Source organism: Eulemur rufifrons, chromosome 30, assembly GCF_041146395.1.
Source record: "Eulemur rufifrons isolate Redbay chromosome 30, OSU_ERuf_1, whole genome shotgun sequence".
In the NCBI taxonomy this organism is placed as follows: domain Eukaryota; kingdom Metazoa; phylum Chordata; class Mammalia; order Primates; family Lemuridae; genus Eulemur; species Eulemur rufifrons.
In genome coordinates, this window is record NC_091012.1 from 69,640,353 (window position 1) to 69,646,053 (window position 5,701).

Genomic DNA, 5,701 nt, shown 5'->3' on the forward strand with positions numbered 1-5,701 from the left:
TCAAGTAAGAGCCTAAATTGTCGACACAGTTTTGCCACCTTAACCTTAACTTTTTTTTTAGAATTATTAGATTTTATTTTTTCCTTGTATTCTTAAACATCAGCTTCACCAAGTAACAGGCCAGATTCCTGGAATAATGACTCTTTCCCAGGCTGTAATCCTTTCTAGGAGACACAATTTATCAAATAAGATGGTTCCAGATGTTACCACCACAGAATTCTAAACTAGTCACAGAATCATGTCTTCTTAGATGTTAATTGGAATCAAACAATCTAGACATACATAACATAATCTAAATAGTATATACCATTTCTTTCCTTCCCTTGCTGAATACACTTCCCTACTTTCCCCCAAAGAGTTTGTTACTAAAAGATGTTTGAGTACAATCAGTTCTCCATATCCAGGAGTTTCACATCTATGGATTTAACAAACTGCTGATTAAAAATATTTGGAAAAAATAATTTCAGAAAGTTTGAAAAAAGCAAAACTTGAATTCTCTGAGTACCAAGTACTACACTGAAGTCACACAAATGAAGTGATGCATAGGCATTGTATTTGGTATTATAGGTAATCTAGAGATGATTTAAAGTATATGGGAGGATGTGCGTAGGTTATATGCAAATACTATACCAGTTTACATAAGAGACTTGAGCACTTGTGGATTTTGGTATCTGTGGGGAGTCCTGGAACAATCCCCCATAGATAATGAGGGATGACCATATTGCCCTTTCCAAGAAACCTGTCTACCTGCTCTGATTCTTGGCTCAGAATAAGGAATCCTTTATGTAAGAAATAATTTAATAAATATCTGAATTTGTTCTCTAATTGTTCTCAGTCATCAACAAATTAAACTTGTTTTACTCTATATCTGACTTGATTTTGCTTTAATCAATATTTGCTATTTGTACAAGTCAAACCCTATCTTTAAAACAATTTCCATTATAATTTGGAAAGGAGGGATAGAGGGACTAGGGAAGAGAGCTGGCTTGTTTTGTGGTAGGAGATTATGAAAAGGGCAGATAGTTTTGAAGTCATTAAGTGGAAAAATGACAAATGTTCTTTCTTCTTCTGATAATGAAAACCCTCATAGGCCAAGACCAGGATATTCTGGTCCTGAAATTATAGATTTTTCAATGTGTCTCAAGGATGGGAACAGCAGTAAAGGTAATGAAGCAGATGGTCAGATTACTGCAATTCTGGACCAAAAGAACTATGTAGAAGAACTCAACAGACACCTGAATGCTACCCGTAAATAATCTTCAGGCAAAAGTAGATGCATTAGAAAAATCCAACACTAAACTGACAGAGGAACTTGCAGTTGCAAACAGCTGGATTATTACCTTGCAAGAAGAAATGGAATGAGTTAAAGAGGGAAGTTCCTACATCCTGGAATCCAATCGAAAGGGTCCTAAGGAAGACAGAATTTCAGAAAGGAAAGCACTAAGTGAAGCAAGAAAGCATTTAAAGGAGGAGACACAATTACGAACGGATGTTGAAAAAGAATTGGAGATCCAGATCAGCATGAGATAGGAGATAAAATTGGCTGCAAATATGCTGGAGAAGGAAGTCTGTAAGAAACAGGATGCCCTGGTGGCTCTTCGGCAGCAGCTGGATGACTTCAGGGATCTCAAGCATGAACTTGCCTTGAAGCTGCAGAGTTCAGACTTAGGAGTAAAACAGAAAAGTGAACTAAACAGTCACTTGGAAGAGAAGACTAATCAGATGGCTGCTACGATTAAACAACTTAAACAAGGATTGCTCCAGGCTGAGCAAGACTGCCAGTCTGCTGAGTTGGACAACCAGCTCTTCAAACAGGATTTTGTAGACAAGATCAACAGTCTGCAGCTGGAAGTGGAGGAGCTCACTAGGCAGCTTGAGTTAGAACTAAAACAGGAAAAAGAAAGAAGATTACAAAAGAACAGTAACATCCCAGGAAACGGTTCCCAGAAGGCAGCACCCAACATGGATGGGAAGCACAAAATTAAAGAGGAAAATGTTAAACTAAAAGGCCCCTGGAAGAAAACCACAGGCTGCAGTCTCACCCTATGGATGAACAGGATCAGCCACTGCTCTCTGAAGATCCACAAGTGTGTCAGCTATGCCAGGAGGATGGCAGAAAGAATGTGTGTAAGAACTGCACAGGAACCTTCTGTGATGTCTGTTCAACAAATGAACTGCCTCTTCCTTCAAGTATCAAGCCTGAATGAGTTTGCAATCCCTGTCACAAGCATCTGATGAAGCAATATTCCCCAGCCTGCCGTAAGACTGGAGGCTAAGACTTGGCCCAAAACGTTCATGCAGAGCCATTCTCTACCTGTGTTAGATGTCAGGATTCCATAAATCCCAGGCCTTAGAATCAACTAAAGAGTTGATAGGTATGATTTAAGTAAACTAGGTCCAGGAAGAAAAGATAGATGGGGCTGCTGGAAATTTTGCTCATTTTCTCTAATGACTGTATGAATAAAAGTTACTCAGTTGAGCCTTTCTCTTTTAAATCTAAACAACCCCACTTTGAAGGGTTTATTTTATAGCATATCTTTGGAGGGGCTATTCATTTTCATGAGTAGCAATGATAATACTAGGGATGATGTAATAGGAGACAGAGTCCAAGCAGGTAAGAATAAAAAGGAAGATGATCATTTCCTTCTATTACATTTGCAGATTCAAGGGAGAGAGAGAAATGTTGAGATTAAAATGGCAAATGTTACATATTTTCCACTGTGCTGTTAGATACAGACAATGTTTCCTCTTCACCGCCACTACCTACCTCTTTTTTAAAGTATCTTTACCAAACTGTGAACCCAAACTTAGGGAAAAGAAATTAAAGAGTAATGTAAATTCTGAATGTATTAAAAATGGTAGCTTGTTTATGCCAGCAGTGAAGAAGCATGGAGAGCAAATGGGAGATGAAATTGCAAAAGGCGTGTTCCACAGCTTGTTGAGAACTGGATATTTTTCCTTGCAAGAAATGGTCCAAAGCCTGAAAGAAGTGGTAGTCAGTTGGTGCAAGGTCTGGTGAATACAGTAAATGACAGAGAGTTTCCAAGTCCACCTTCTGTAGTTTGAGCAGCGTTGTTTGTGTGACATGTGGTGGAGCGTTGTCTTGCAAGAGGATTGACCTGTCTCTATTGGCCAATTTTGGCTGCTTAATCACAAGCATCCTCATCATTTCATTCAATTGATTGCAGTAGGCATCTGCCGTAATCTATTGACCAGGTTTCATGAAGCTGCAGTAGATAATACCAGCACTGGACCACCAAACAGACACCATTAGCTTTTTTTGATGAATATTCAGTTTGGGACTGTGATTTGGCACTTCATCTTTGTCCACCCATTGTGCTGAATGCTTGTGGTTGTAAAAAAGAATCCATTTTTCATCCCACATAACTTTATGGTGTAGAAATGGTTTGTCTTTATGCCATGACAGCAAAGAAAAGCAAGCTTCCAAACAATTTCTCTGCTGACGCTTATTTAGTTATGCAGTACCCATCTATTCAGCTTCTTTATCTTGCTGATTTGTTTGAAATGATCCAATATTGTTGGAATAGTAATGTCAAACCTTGCTGTTAATTCATGTATAGGTCAAGATGGATTCGCTTCCACTACGGCTTTCAGCTCATCATTATCCACCTGGTCTAAGGTCACTCACATGACTCCATTTCAAGATTAAGATCATGAGAATGGAACTTCTCAAATCATCAATGTACTGTGCATTCATTAGCCACATTCTTCCCAAACACTTCATTGATATTTCAAGCTGTCTGCACTGCACTGGTTCCATGATGGAACTCACATTCGAAAATAACATGAATTTTTTACTTATCCATGATTTCACAAAAATTGCTCTAAAAAATGTGAAAGATAATCACAATCCAAATGTGCATTTGAAAGACTGAAGATGTACCTTCACAAAAAAAATAAAACACGAAGTGTCAAAGTGAAATGTCAGAGATATCAACCATCAAGGAAATTGGACATTTCATACTTAATAACCTAATTTTTTTTTTTTTTACTCATTTTAACAGTTTGATATTCAGCCTGGGAATAGTTAGAACTACCTTTCTAATGAATTTATTCTCAACCATCTTACCTACTACAAAGTCCACTTTGAGTGATACTTACTTGAGCTATACATTTCTACATATCCAGACCTAAGTATAAGTCCACTTCCTCCATTCGGGAAAAATTATCATTGTGAAAATGCATGAAATTATTGCTTTTGTAAAGATAACATTCAATTTCCTCTACTATAACAATAAAGAAATTTATGGGAAAATTTTAGTACTTTATTATTAGTCCCAAATTACTTTTGAAAACCCTCACAACTTGCATATGGCAACAGTTATTTGTGAAACACCACCATGTGCCAACACAATGGTTGTGAAGACCTGTCCTAATGTTAATCTTATTTGTAACTATATCTTGGTTTTGTAGCAAGAAAAATATACTTCTAAAATGTCATTTTGAAATATATTGACCCTTTTCCTTCCTTTCCCTTCTCTTCTGTTTTCTTCCTTTTCCTTCCCTTTCCTTTTCCTTTTCTTTTCTTTTCTTTTCCTTTTCTTTTCTTTTCCTTACTTCAATTCCCTTTCTTCACTGAGCAATACAGCCCTGAAGTCATTAGGTGGGGCAGTGTGAGGTAGCCTTCCATATTAGTGAATTGAAGGGCAGCTGAGGTGGCCATGGTAATCGTATAAGAGCACAGCATTGGTAAAAAGGGCACCTGCATAGGAAAGCTTTCTGGTACAAGAAGCTCAAACCCAAGCAGGAGGAGGAAAACCTCCATGTGGGGAATCAAAGCTCAAGTGGAGTAAGGAAGGTATCCTTATGGGAGAGTAGTTAGCTAGGTCTGCATGGGTGTCAGCCCAAGCAAGGTGACGACATTGCATGGCAAGACAGGCCCCTTCTGGCCTACTGTCAGAAGTCAGAGTCTGAGCTGGAGAGATGGCATGCCTGTGGAGGGAGAGTCTGGCATGGGGAGTCCAAGCCTGAGCAAGCTAAAAAGGTCATCCATAAGGGAATGGGAACAGCATGGCATGGGGTCTGAACAGAGTAAAATGATCATCCATGCAACAGAGGCAGACCAGAGGAAAGAGATTTCAGAGCCAATACATGTGTGTTCCAAAGAAGAGGAGGCCTGGCACAGTGAGTCAGGACCTAAGTGGCATTCACATTTTAGTGACCATGAATATAGTTTTATCAGAAAACAACCTTGCCAGTTCATTTCTGTATTTTCTATGACTGTTTTTGTGCTATAATGGCAGAGTCAAGGAGTTAGAATAGAAATCGTATGGTCTGAAAAGCCTAAATATTTACAGTTTGGCCCCTTACAGAAAAAGTTTCCAACCTCTATCTTAATGTTTTGGTATCAAAATTTTGCTTGCTTCATAAAATAAGTTGGGAAATATTCTCTATTTTTATTCTGTGATAGAGTTTTTGCAAGATTGATGCTATTTCTTCCTTAAGTGTTTGATTCATTGGTAAAGCCATCTGGACTAGATTTCAATGTGATAAGCTGTAAAGTAATAGAATTAATTTCATGAATGCAAAATTTTTCAAAGTGTGGTTCTGGTAGCCCCTAGGATCCCTGAAACTCTTTCAAACATTTAGGGATATTTTCATAATATTTTTGTTATTGATTTCTAGCTTATTCTTACAGTAGTTAGATACTATACTCTGATTTCAATCCTTTTAAAAATTG

General features: G+C 38.0%; 1 pseudogene; it reads left to right on the forward strand.

The window, feature by feature from the left end:
* The first annotated feature begins 1,046 nt into the window (after window positions 1-1,046).
* On the forward strand, window positions 1,047-2,276 carry LOC138378935 (protein RUFY3 pseudogene; annotated as a pseudogene).
* Window positions 2,277-5,701: the final 3,425 nt, after the last annotated feature.